The sequence below is a fragment of the Amblyomma maculatum genome, chromosome 1 (genome assembly GCF_055883805.1).
Source record: "Amblyomma maculatum isolate TAMU_Amacu chromosome 1, ASM5588380v1, whole genome shotgun sequence".
NCBI classification, from domain to species: domain Eukaryota; kingdom Metazoa; phylum Arthropoda; class Arachnida; order Ixodida; family Ixodidae; genus Amblyomma; species Amblyomma maculatum.
The window spans coordinates 468,342,237-468,356,679 of record NC_139344.1 but is presented as its reverse complement, the minus strand read 5'-3'; positions in this window follow the sequence as shown (position 1 = coordinate 468,356,679).

Here is a 14,443-nt window from a genome sequence, read left to right as displayed (position 1 = left end):
ATGGCTGGCTCATCAGTCTTGGGAACCAAGACCGTATGCGCGTTGCTAAACGACGGTGGCAGATAACCCACATCAAAGCACTCCTTGAAAAGCCTATAGAGCATGATAGATAACTCACTTTTAAGGCTCTTGTAAAAGGCCGCACTCAAACCATCTGGACCCGGGGACTTTCCGACATTCAATTCATCAATGGCCTTTTCTATTTCCTCCACACTTATTTCGTTCTCTAATTGTTAAGTAACTTCTTTGCCTAATATTCGCATCAGAGGCAAAAAGTTATTTCTAAACCCTTCTTCACTTGATGCTTTGCTCGAAAACAGCTCACGGTAATGTTCCACGAAGGCGCTCGTAATTCCGTCTTGCTCATCATGCCTCTGCCCCTTGTATTCAATAACCGTTATCTCGTTCGCGCGCGCGTATCGCTTTTCATCAGCGAGGGCGCGTTTTGTTGGCGTCTCGCCATCGAGCCATTTTTCCGTGCGCGCTCTAATCGCAGCGCCTCTGTACTTCTGGGCATCCAAAGCTTCTAGCCTAACTTTAATGCATTCTATATCATGCATGAACATACCCGGCGTTCGTTCTTCTTCCCGCCCTAAATATTTTAAGAGCTCTTGCAGTTGCTTTTCTTCTTTCTTTTCCTCATACATTATAATGGAAGAGCGCTCAATTGCATTCATTTTAACCTCCTGTTTAAATCGTTCCCAGGATCCAATACACCCTGTTTCGCTCTCATAAAAAATATCAATGCTTTCCTTAACTTTTCTTAAAAATAGTTCGTCTTCTTTAAGCCTTGAATTTATTTTCCATAAGTCCCAGTTAATTTTTGATTTACACTGCTTCGTTCCACCCAGCGTGACAGTAACTAAGCAATGGTCGCTAAATGACACTTGCTTCCCTTCATACTAATCACAGGTAGGCGAAAACTCTGGCGACACATATATTCTGTCAAGTCGCGCGTGACTACTACCATGAAAATGAGTGAAATGCACACGTTTTTCACCATTCACCAGGACTGATACGTTCTCTAAGCTGCACTCATTGAGGACACACTTCAGCAATTCACTTTGCTCTTTTCCAACATTTCTATTCGAACGATCCTTAGAGTCTACAACACAGTTGAAATCTCCCAAAAATATAAGCGAACGACTGCAATCAAGAAAAGACACCAACTGCTCAAAAACGTCGCGCCGTTATTTTGTGTCGTTGGTGCATACAGGACCACCACCCTCACCGCACTGGTTTCGTACTTAATGTCGCACACGACGACACGCCCCCTTACACAAGTTATTACTTGCTCCACTGCTATGCCTACACTTTTCCTCAGGAAAAGACAGCAACCTGCCGACAAACCGACTGCGTGGCTTACGCAAACATTGAAGCGGGACCGAAAACCAAACACCATATTATCTGTTTGCTGCTCATCCTCAACCTTTGTTTCTTGTATGGCTACGATGTCTAAATCTAGTTCGCTCAACAAACGGTTCAACTGCACTTGCTTCCGTCTCGAGGCGAGCCCTCGGACGTTTAGAGTGCACACATTTAGCGTTTTTTTTTTTCCAATAAGCCATACTCTAAACCCAGCTAACAAACAATGACTAAAGGTTCACGTCTTCAGTCTCTCGTCGCGAGTGAGCGACGAGGAACGGAAAGCGGTTTGCGATAAGGCTAACTTGCCTTTCTTAGCGCCTTCCACCCTCCACTGCTTTTCTAGTCGACGCAGTTCCCGTTCTGTAGCTGGTACCTTTTCGTAGCCTCGTGGTCTCTTCATGGAGGCGGTTATCATATCCATCGGGGACTCAGCAACGCTTCCTTCCGAAGTGCCTTTCGCTGTTGGCTGATCTGACAACATAGCAGCCTCCTCCCCCTTTCCAGTCGTTTCTGCAGCGGGTTCGAAAACTTGCGTCTTCCCTCCGCCGGTGGTGGGCTCCGGCTGTTGGGCATCAGGTCCCTCTCCGGATCCTGCAGGGGGCAGGGCTCCAGTGTTCTCCAGTTCCTCCTGGACCATGATCAACTCGCTCCCGTCGTCTTGAGGGGGCACAACACCCGTGGCCACACGGGCATACGTGCAGACACATCCCTCCCGGTCGTGCCCGAAGATATGACACGAACTACATCTCGGAGTGCGGCAATCAGGTCGTATCTTATGTCCATCTTTAAACCCAGATTTTATACACATAGAAAATTAAACAACAAAGAGACAGGGGTAAAAACGACGCCAGCTCGGGCTGCTGGAAAAGCATGCAGTTAAAGTGAAATGCATTTCAGTGCGGACAACAAAGCGATTACAGTTGCCTGAGGATCAATTGGCTGATTTCCTCAAAAGAAAAAAAAAGATATAGCAGAGCATGGTTTCGATCCACGGACCTCTGGGTTATGGGACCAGCTCGCTTCTAATGCGCCATTCTGCTTTTTTTTCTTTATTGCCTGATTTCGGCACAATCTTATGTCCATCTTTAAACCCAGATTTTATACACACAGAAAATGACACAACAAAGAGACATGGTAAAAACGACGCCAGCTCGGGCTGCTGGAAAAGCATGCAGTTAATTTGAAATGCATTTCAGTGCAGACAACAAAGCGATTACAGCTGCCTGAGGATCAATTGACAGATTTCCTCAAAAGAAAAAAAAAAGAAGATATAGCAGAGCGTGGTTTCGATCCACACGTTAAAGAACCCCAGGTGGTCGAAATTTCCGGAGTCCTCAACTACGGCGTCTCTCATAGCCTGAGTTGCTTTGGGACGTTAAACCCCACAAACCAAACCAAACCAAACCTCTGGGTTATGGGCCCAGCACGCTTCCACTGCGCCACTCTGCTTTTTTTTTTCTTTATTGCCGTGAAACACAAAACAAAAATACACATGATAAAAAACGTCAACTACACTTGAGCTAACGCGTACGTGGCTAAAATCTCTTCAAGTGGACTAACTCATCAAAGAGACAATGCCATTGTGGCGGATCCTGCTGCCTCCTGAAAGATTCGCGTACATAAACAGCACTTTCAATAAAGTTTTCACGCGCAGATCGTGTATCTATATCTGCATGACGCACCTGCATTCGTGTTTTTCACAAACTATGGAGGCCAAGAAGCATAATTAAATCATAAGGTGCATCATCGTTCTGCACTAGTAAGGATCTTATACCGTAAGGAGTTAATGGAAGCTCCTTTTTAATTGTCCTTTGGAGGACGACCCATAAAAAGACAGCATCCCAACACTGTAAGAAAACGTGTTCAATTGTTTCCGTTTTTTTTTGCACAACAGGCAATTTGTTGTCCATGGGACGAAGATACCTTTTTCATTCAGCCAGGTTTTAACCGTTGAGCGTATTAGAGTGAAGTTTGAAAAGGAACGTTTTAGCAGATGGCCTCGCAGGCATCTTCTTAACTCTTTTCAAAAAGTCCTGCCCGGGGCCTCCACAGTGTAATAACCGGTAAAAAGGCACCGGCAGCATCACGTCAATGAGATGTTTTTACAGTTTTTTTTCTAGGAACATTGTAAAAATAATCAAAAGAAAACCGCACTTCAAGGAACTTGCACGAAAAACAACCTCGCGCAGGTAGCCAGTCACAGTACCAGGCATGTTTTCACATGACACAATCCATTCAGGGAGCAGCCTCTGTAATCGCACTTGCATCACAGTTCTTAGAAAGGTATCTTTTTGAGCACGGAGGAATATAAATCGCGAAACCACCTAACGCAAGAACAGATGTGCAAGGCCAAGCCCGCCCCTTTTAACAGAAATAAACAAATTCGTCCGGGCGGTTTTTTCCCATGTGGATGCCCAAATAAAAACAGCAAAAACGCGGTGCATTTTCTGAATTGAGGTTCGTGAGACACACAACACATTTATGAGGTAATACAGCCTCGAAATAAGAAAAACATTGCAAATAGAAGCGCGCGAAAACATTGAGAGTTCCCTTCCTTGCCAGGCATCCGCTTTTTCCTTCGCTCTGGATGTTTCTTCCATCCAGTGCACGTTGGGATCTTGATAACATTCTAAAGGCACGCCAAGATATCGTGTTGGGAGAGCAGACCATCGCAGCTTACAGAAGAAATCAGGTGTCACGTCCCAATCACCGTGCCAAAGCCCAGAGCTTTTCTCCCAATTGATCTTGCATCCGGTTTGATCACAAAACGTTTGGACGACACCCGTGACTTCACAGATGCTCTTTCTAGTTGCACAAAACACTGCTATGTCATCAGCATATGCTAGCATTTTCACGTGTGCTGATTGCAGCTTGAACCCTAAAATGCGATCGCTATCAATGATAGCCAAGCAAAGTGGCTCTAAATACAGTGCAAAAAGCAGGGGTGAGAGCGGGCAGCCCTGCCTTACCGATGAACGTACTGCGATGCTGTCAATCAGTTCACCATTCACTATAATACGGGTCGTGCAGTTCGCATTCGCCATTTTACCACCCTCCACTATGACGTCACCAAGGTTAGAATGCTCCAAAATGGAAAACAGAATTTCGTGAGAAACACGGTCAAAGGCTTTCGCCAAATCTAACTGCATCATGGCTATCTGACCACCCAGTGCATCAACACATTCTATACGGTTCTTGCGACATGTATATTCGTGGCAATGGATCGACCCTTGATGGCGCACGTTTGATGAGACCCAACCAATTTCTTTATTACGCTTTGCAGTCGTTTTGCTAAAACCTTCATGTACACCTTGTAGTCAACATTGGTGAGGCTAATCGGTCGATATGACCCCACCAACAGTCGCTTCTCCGGATCATCAGTCTTGGGTATTAGAACAATGTGCGATGTAGAGAAAGACAGTGGGACAGTATTACGTTCATAAGCTTCAGTGATTACACAGAGCATAAACTGAGCCGCATACTGCTGAAAAGTTTTAAAGAAGGCAGCGCTTAGACCATCCGGCCCAGGGGCCTTCCCAGTTGTCAGGTCATCTATTGCAGATACTATCTCCTGCAACGTTATCGGTGTTTCTAGGCGCGCTTTACTTTCGTCATCCAGTGCAGGCATCAGTCTTAGAAAATCCATTTGAAAGCCGCCTACAGTCTGAAGCTTAGCGCTAAGCAGTTCTTCGAAGTGCTCTGCTACCGCACGCTGAATATCTTTAGCATCTTCAGTGATATGGCAGGCATACCTTATACTGCTTATTGCTTTTTGGCAGGCGTATCTTTTCTCGCCTGCTAGCGCTCGTTTTGTCGGCACTTCTCCTGCCCAAAGTTTTTCAGCCCTTGCACGTATGACAGCCGCTGTGTATCTTTCGCTGTCGATTGTTTCCAACTCACTTTTTATCTCTCGTATTTTACTGGCGAAATGCCCTGGCACAGAACTTTCCATGCTCAAAAAAAAAAACTGGAGTTGTTCATTCAGTTCTTTTTCTTTTTCTTTATCTTTATGCCGCACCTTACTGCTCTTTTCTATGGATTTCAATTTGACCCACTCTTTGAAGCTGTCCCATTCCGCTGCAAAACCTACTGGTCGCATTGCAAGACGATTTTAAAACTCGGTCTTAACTTCCGTAAGGAACTCTTCATCGGCAAGAAGTTTGGCATTCAGTTTCCATAGGTGCCAGTTAAAGCGCGATTTCTTTCCTTTGCGATCAAATACTGCACTCACGAGACAAAGATCGCTGAAAGACACAGGTTTGACCTCATGTGCAGTACATAGGGAAACAAGATCTACCGAGGCATACACCCTGTCCAATCTAGCATGGCTATCTCGCTGAAAGTGAGTGAACTCTGGCTGGTTTCCAGAGGAGAACACACTACCAACACCCTCAAGGCTATACTCATGCACAAGTGCATTCAACCGCTCGTAGCTTCTGTCTCTTCGAGGTTTACACTTCGCCGCTCGGTCCACAGCTGCGCACACACAGTTGTAGTCACCAAGTACTAGCAAGATTTTGTCAGTCTTCAACCACAATTCAATAAACTCAAAAAACGATTCACGTTTGCATTTTGAATTGGGAGCATACACACACACAACACGCCAGCATAAATTACAGTAGGTAAAATCAGTAACCAAAAGCCGACCACTTGGACAGGCAAAAACGGACTCTACGCTTACTCCCAGCGTGTTACGTAGAAATAAAAGGCATCCATCCGATACACCAGCAGAATGGCATACACACACATAAAAGTTTGCTTGAAAAGAAGCCACCATACGGTCAGTGCTTTCTTGGCCCTCAATCTTTGACTCTTGCACAGCCGCTATATCTAATCATTATCCAAAAGGAGGCGACTGAGCTGGCATTGTCGCCTTCTCGCTCCCAGTCCTCTGACATTCAAAGTAGCTACATGTAACGGCGAATTAAGCTTGAGGGTCATGTATTAGTGAGAGACGCCCGCACCCGCATGGTGCCTACCTTCACGGTTGCGTGGCTACCGCTTCTGACGATCAGCGGCGTATGCATGCATGTAATGTCCTCCAAGCAGAATGTCGGGATGCATTCAAACGAGGTCCAAGCACATGTTTCATTTTTGCTCACACACGCACCACTTGGTTGCAGAAGGTTCCTGACGCTGGTCGGTAGGCAGCCGACCCACAAATCGTTCAGGACACCACAAAAACTACGGAGGCGGTTTCCCCGCCTGACGCGTTTCGGCCGAGAAGTTCGGCTTCGGTCTTAACGTGGCTCTTCGGATGCCAGAAGTTTTCGGCGGCGGCTCACCACAAACACCGCCTGGCAGCTGAGTCTCCTCGACGCTTTCCTCATGCGGACGTTTCGCGGCAATTAAGGCTGCTGTCTCCGGCCCAACCTCCATGGCATCAGTACAGGAAGGCTCAGTACTGAGATGATCCTCAGCGTCGGAAAATTTGGTTACGTCTTCTGACGCTTCCTTTGACGCGCTTTCATGGTCCTGGGATGGAACGTTCAAGACATGCCGAGTTTCATTTTTTTCATTTGAGACCGTCACCTTATTCTTTGTTAAAACCCTCATGGAAGGCGCGTCCTGTTTCGTTGACTGACCTCTAATGTCAGCAGCCTCCTCCGCATCCGCCTCGTCCATAATTAACTCGGACGAGTCTTCGCTGGTCCCAGGTCCGGCAATGCTAGCGTAGGTTTGTGCACATTGGCTGTCTTCATGCCCGAACCGTCGACAGGTTCCGCAGCGAGGAACCCGGCACTCTTTGCGGATGTGACCAGTACCCCGGCAGCGGAGGCACTACGGGGGTCTGCCTGGCACAATGACAAGCGCGAGCTCACCGCTAACATTCAACTGATGCGGCAGGTCGTCGAGCTTCATGCCAGCTTTCAGCTTCAGCGTGACGAGTCTAGTTGTAGAGCCCTTTTCTAGCATACCTTTAACACGCCAACGCTCCCGGGAAACTTCTGACACCTTTCCGTACGGCGCAAAGGCAGCGCGAACATCCTCGTCTGGCACGTTGTGTAACAGCCAGTGAAGTTTCAGTCGCACGCTCTGGTTCGCCGGCTCAATCACCAAGCAGCGACTGTTTTTCACAGACAGCTCACCTACACTGACAATCTTGTTGACGGCTTCAGTATCCTTGAGAGGGACGGCCCAGACGTGGCTCATCCGGTACGCCCCCATAGCGATAACATCGGGGATTAGCGAGTGTTGTGCTAAAACATCCCGGAAATCCTCCACCCGGTACGGGCGGGCCCTGATATCGGCGTGCAAAAAACGGTATTCAAAACAAACCGACCTGTTGGAAGTGCAGGCAAAACGACCTGGTAAGTGTTGTCCTGTTCAGCAGTCCTGTTACCGCGGCCTGACATGGCCGCTGAAGCCGCTCCTGAGGAGCCCTGCATCCTGCGTCCGTTCTCTGGCGTGGCCGGAAGCAGAATACACGGCGCCACTCTTTTTTTTCTTTATTGCCTGATCTGCTTCCAATACAATACATGTTTACATATACACACGATCGTAATTAAAAGCGCTTGCCAACCTTTGGATAGCACAAGTGTTTAAAAACGCTTCAAGTTAACAAGGTCATCTAACACCGGTAATCATTCTGGTGGGTCAGTGCTCGATTTACATACTTCACGAATGCACAGTACACTTTCCATAAAGTACTCTCTGGCGGGCCTGGGGTTTAGATCTGCGTGATGTACCGCCATCCGAGTGCTCCATATGCCGTGCAAGCATGGTACCATTATCATATCATGCGGCACCCCTCCATCGTTGGATGTAGGGAGAAAGCGGATGCCATATGGTGTTAGCGGTAAGTCCTTTTTTAAAGTGCGTTGTAGTATGTCCCACAGAAAAACAGCATCAGAACACTCAAGAAAGATATGATCAGTTGTCTCTGGTATTCTACAATGGAAACAGTTTACTGTCAACGGAACAAAAATACCTTTCTTCTCGAGCCATGGTTTCACTGGTAGAGCTGCAGTGTGTACTTGAAAAAAGAAGCCTTTTACCGAAGGTCGAACTGGCATCCGCTTTACTTTCTTCAATACATCTTTACCTTTACCTTTCGGATACATCAAGCGATAGATTGGCTGTGGCATGCATACATCAACAACATCCTTGTACAATTGCCTTCGGGTTACGTCACCCAGGTATTTTACTGAAAATCGTGCTTGGAGAAATTGAAAGGACCCAATAGCCTCTCGAAGAAATCCGCGCACGCTTGATCCCTAACTCGAGTTGAAGACACAACAAAAGATGGCACATGATCGCACAATGGAGCTTGAATCACAAGCCTTAAAAAAGCATCCCCTTGGTCTCGCACGAACAGAAACCTCGAAATCACTTGTTTCAACAACAAGTGAGCTAAACCCAGTCCGCCCCCTTTTACTCTACGAAAAAGGTTCGGGCGGCTTGTGCGCTCCCATGTCGACCTCCCTATAAATACTGCGAACACCCTATGTAGCTTTTGTATGCTCCCTCTCGAAGCCCACGTGACTTGCAGAACATACCAAATTCTCGCTACGAGAAACAGGTTACAAACAGTTGACCTCGCGAAGATGGATAGAATACAGCTATGTCGTCCGCGTATGCTAAAAGCTGAACCGCACTTGAAGAAAATCGATACTCGGTGATAATAATTGGTTATAATGCTTAAACAAAAGGGCTCCAAAAACAAGGCAAATAGTAAAGGCGACAAGGGACACCCTTGCTTAACAGATGATTTTACTTGAAATGGAGTGGTTAATGCCTTATTGACTACAATCCTGGTGAACATGTTAATATAGCATAACTTAATTCCTTCTATTAGTACCTTCCCGACGTTCACCTGTTGCAAGATACTGAACAGGATTTTGTGAGCGACTTTATCGACCGCTTTCTCTAAGTCTAACTGTATCATTGCTACCATCTCACAGTACGCATCACAACACTCTAGGATAGTTCTAGTCACGTGGATGTTTGTTTGAATAGAACGCCCCCTGATACCACACGTTTGGTGTGTCCCTACCAGCCTCTGTATTACGCGTTGGAGTCTTTTGCCTAATATTTTCGCAAAGATCTTATAGTCTGCATTTGCAAGCGTTATCGGCCGGTATGCTCGTACTGACAACAGCTAGTAGGATCGTCCGATTTGGGGAACAGCACCATATGACTGTGCCTAAAAGACGGAGGCAATTGCTTTATGATGTATGCTTCTTCTATTTCGTGATGTAGGACTATAGCGAACTCGTCTTTAAACGCTTTATAAAACTCGGCGCCGAACCCGTCAGGTTCCACTGCGCCACTCTGCTTCTTTTTTTTCTTTATTGCATGAATTGGTACAAATACATCAGTAAAAGATCGTGGTTGTCATGCCCCTTGGCCGACAACCATGTCTAATGGACTTTCATTACCGCAAGTTCGCCCATCAGACTCAAGACATCCTCCGCAGCGTCTTGCTGCTTCAAAATTTCTTTTAGTTTATACACTTGTTCAACAAAATAATCACACGCAGATCGTGCATCGACATCACAGTGTCTATAAGCCATCCTACTCCTCCAAATACTGTGAAGGCCCAATAGCATGATGAGGTCATACTGAAAATCATCATTAACAGTTGTCAAGTACCGAATTCCACGTGGCGTCAATGGCAGGTCTTTTTTAAGTGTCCTTTGTAACACATCCCAGTAAAACACCGCATCCCAACAATCCAGGAACACGTGCTCAACTGTTTCAGGTTTCCTACATAGAAGACAGTTTGAGCCCCAAGGTACAAAAAGGCCCTTTTCTTCCATCCATGTTTTGACTGGGAGGGTTCCTGTATGCAATTTAAAAAAGAATGTTTTTACGCCCAGTGCAACAGTCATGTTTTTAAAACGTTTGAGCACATCTTTTCACAGTATAAGGTTGTATAAGGTTCTGTACAATGGAGCTGGGAACAATTCAGAAACAGGATCCTTGTACAGTCGCTTAGGTGGTACCGTCGCTAAATACTCTACAGAGTACTCTGCTTCTATCTTATGTCCATCTTTAAACCCAGATTTTGAACACACAGAAAATTACGCAACAAAGAGACATGGGTAAAAACGACGCCAGCTCGGGCTGCTGGAAAAGCATGCAGTTAAAGTGAAATGCATTTCAGTGCAGACAACAAACGATTACAGTTGCCTGAGGATCACTTGACTGATTTCCTCAAAAGAAAAAAAAAAGGTATAGCAGAGCGTGGTTTCGATCCACGGACCTCTGGGTTATGGGCCCAGCACGCTTCCACTGCGCCTCGCTGCTTTTTTTTTCGTTATTGCTGACTTGGACATTCAAAACAAGACGATGAACAATAAAACGTGCCAGCACACTTTCGCGTGACACGGCGGGTTAAAACTTTATCAGTTTTACCAAACTTTCAAGCGCATGAATCCATTGTCGCTGCTCGGGAAGTGTCATATGCACTTCCCTGAACCGCACAACACTGTGTATGAAATGTTCTCGTACAGGATTGACTTGTATATCTGCATTGCTAAACTGCATTCTAGCTTTCCACAAGCTGTGGAGGCCCAGGAGCATTATTGTATCAAAGGGAAACTCCTCTGTATTAGGAAAAGGTAAAAATCGTATGCCATATGCATCTAGAGGTACCTCTTTTTTTAAAGTTCTCTGAAGCACATCCCAGAAAAAAATGGCATCCCAAAAGTCCAAAAACACGTGTTCTATCGTCTCTGGTCTGTTACACAAGAAACAGTTTGTTGACCAAGGGACGAACAGACCTTTAGCGTGCATCCATGTTTTGACTGATAATGTGATAGTGTGGAGTTTAAAGAAAAATGATTCGACTGGTGGTGATATTGGCATCTTCTTAACGCTCTTGAGTACATCATCTCCTGCTTTTATCTTATGTCCATCTTTAAACCCAGATTTTATACACACAGAAAATTACGCAACAAAGAGACATGGGTGAAAACGACGCCAGCTTGGGCTGCTGGAAAAGCATGCAGTTAAAGTGAAATGCATTTCAGTGCAGACAACAAAGCGATTACAGTTGCCTGAGGATCACTTGACTGATTTCCTCAACAGAAAAAAAAAAAAAAGATACAGCAGAGCGTGGTTTTGATCCACGGACCTCTGGGTTATGGGCTCAGCACGCTTCCACTGCGCCACTCTGCTTTTTTTTTTCTCTTTCTTTATTGCCGACTTTGACATTTCAAAGTGAAATCAGAAATACAGTTCATAAAACGCGCAAAACAGGCTTCGGCAAACACGGATTAAAATTGTCTCAGCGACACCAAAACATCAAGCAAGGTAATCCATTCTGGTGGATCAGGTTGTGCTCGGTAACACTCTCTTAGTGAAATGACACTTCCAACAAAATGCTCGCGAACAGGACGCACGACAAGATCAGCATGTTCAAATTGCATCCTCGTTTTCCATATTGAGTGCAGGTCCAGAAGCATAATGAAATCATATGGTATATCCTGTGATGTTTCTATCGGCAAAAACCTTATTCCATATGGATCGAGTGGTAACTGTTTCTTAAGCGCGCGCTGTAAAACATCCCAGTGAAATATTGGGTTCCTGCAGTCAAGAAAAACATGCTCTATTGTTTCAGGTTTTTTGCATAAAAAACAATAGGTAGTCCAGGGTACGAAGATGCCTTTGCTATGAAGCCATGTCTTAACGGGTAGCGTGTTAGTGTGCAATTTAAAAAAAAAGTTTTGACTGAAGATATTACCGGCATTCTTTTAACTCTTTTAAGGACGTCTTATCCGGGGCCTCCCCGGTATGGCAAACGGTACAATGGCTGGGGAAGCATGATGTCAGTGAGGTCTCTATAGAGTTTCTTCTTGGTGACATTGCACAGATACTCATGAGAGAAACGCACATTTAACAACCTATAAGCAAGCATAACTTCACGCAGATATCCAGTCACGGCACCGCAAATATTTTGACATGATGACACCACGAACCCTGGAAGGAGTCTGCTGAGCCTGACTTGAATGACTGTCCGACGAAATGGATTGTTTTGGTCGCGTAGATAAATAAAGCGTGATACAACCTGGCGCATAAATAAATGCACAAGCCCTAGTCCTCCCTTCTTGGCAGGAAGGAAAAGATTGGTTCGACTTGTTCTCTCCCATGTCGAAGCCCAAATGAACACAGCAAAAAACACGATGAATTTTTTGTACACTGATCCTCATGGCACCCAATACATTTATTACATACCAGATTTTAGATAGAAGGAAGAGATTGCAGATTATCGCTCGGGAAAACATCGACAATTGCCTTCCTTGCCACGCGTCAGCCTTTTCTTTTGCAAACAACGCTTGGTTAGCCCAATATGGCTCTGGGTCGCGATAGGCATCAAGCGGTACACCAAGATAACGTTTTGGAACAGATGACCAATTGAGCCCACAAAACTTGTCCGACGTGGCTTCCCAGTCTCCATGCCAAAAGCCATGACTATTTCCCAGTTTATCTGGGCCCCGGTGCACTCACAAAATTGTTGTACAACAGTTGTGGCATGCTGAATGCTGTCTCTGTCGGAGCAAAAAATGACGATATCATCGGCGTACGCCAAGATTTTAACATGGGCCGCCTGCAGTCCATAGCCTGTTATAAGTTGGCTATTTGCAATGGCCAAACGGAGTGGCTCGAGGTAAACAGCGAACAGCTAGGGTGACAGCGGACATCCTTGCCTCACGGACGACAAAACTGGCAGGCTGCCAGTGAGTTCTCTGTTTACTATGACATCGCGTTAAGCAGTTCGTGTAGGCCATTCTCACTCCATCGGTCATAAGAGTACCGACGTTCGAATGCTCCAAAACGCATAGCAGAACCTCGTGCGATGCACGGTCGAACGCCTTCGCCAGGCCGAGCTGCATCATAGCCACGCGGTCACCAAATGCATCGCAACACTCAAGAATACTTCGAGCAACATGGACATTAGCTGCTATACTTCTGCCTTTTATGCCACAATTCTGGTACGGTCCAACTAAAGTTGTTATCACTGACTGCGAGCGTTTGGCCAGAGCTTTCATAAAAATCTTGTAGTCTACGTTGGTAAGAGTGATCGGACGATAGGACCCTACCAACAAACGTTTATCCGCATCATCACTCTTTGGTATGAGCACAATGTGCGAAGTTGTAAAAGACAAGGGCACTCTTTTTATTTCGTAAGCTTCATCCAGAACCTTATGCAACATGCGGGCTGCCTTCGTTCTGAAAACTTTGTAAAAAGCCGCTCCTAGACCGTCAGGTCCGGGTGCTTTACCTTGGGCGAAGGCATCGATTGCGCATTCTATTTCGCCCTCAGTAATTGGCTGCTCCAGTTGCTTCTTGACTGTTTCGTCCAGACGTGGCATAAGGGAAAGGAATTCCTGGAATCCGTCTTTTGCCTCGCGTGAGCAACTAAACAGATCCTTAAAATGGTCGGCAACCACTTTCTTGATAACGTTGTTATCCGATGTGATTGCGTTCCCGATTGCTAACTGGCGTATCTCTTTCTGACATGCATATCTTTTTTCGTCAGATAGCGCTCGCTTAGTTGGCGTTTCTCCTGCCCAGAGCTTCTCTGATCTAGAGCGTACAATCACCGCTTTGTATTTTTTCGCATCCACACCTTCCAGCTGGCTTTTAATTTCCCTTATTTCTTTCGTGTAATTACCTGGCTGAATGTTTTCCGTGCTTATCAAGAACTGCAGTTCTTGCTGAAGTTTTGTTTCGTTCTCTCTTTGCTGGTATGCTATGAGACTGCTTCTTTCAATGGCTTTCATTTTAACTCGCTGTTTAAATTCCTCCCATTCGACTGCAAAACAGGGGGGCTGCATTTCAAGTAACTTTTCGAATTCTTCCTTTACTGCGTTAACGAAAACCTCATCCTCCAACAGCCTCAGATTTAATTTCCATAGGTCCCAGTTGAATCGAATATTCCTCTGTCTTTCCCCAAACGTTGCCATCACCAAGCAATGATCACTAAACTGGACGGACTTGACTTCGTCGGCAGTACATAAGGACACCAACTTATGTGATGCATATATTCTGTCTAGTCTCGCGTGACTTTCACGTTGGAAATGAGTGTACTGCGGTCGATTTTCGCCGGTCAGCACGCTTCCTATGT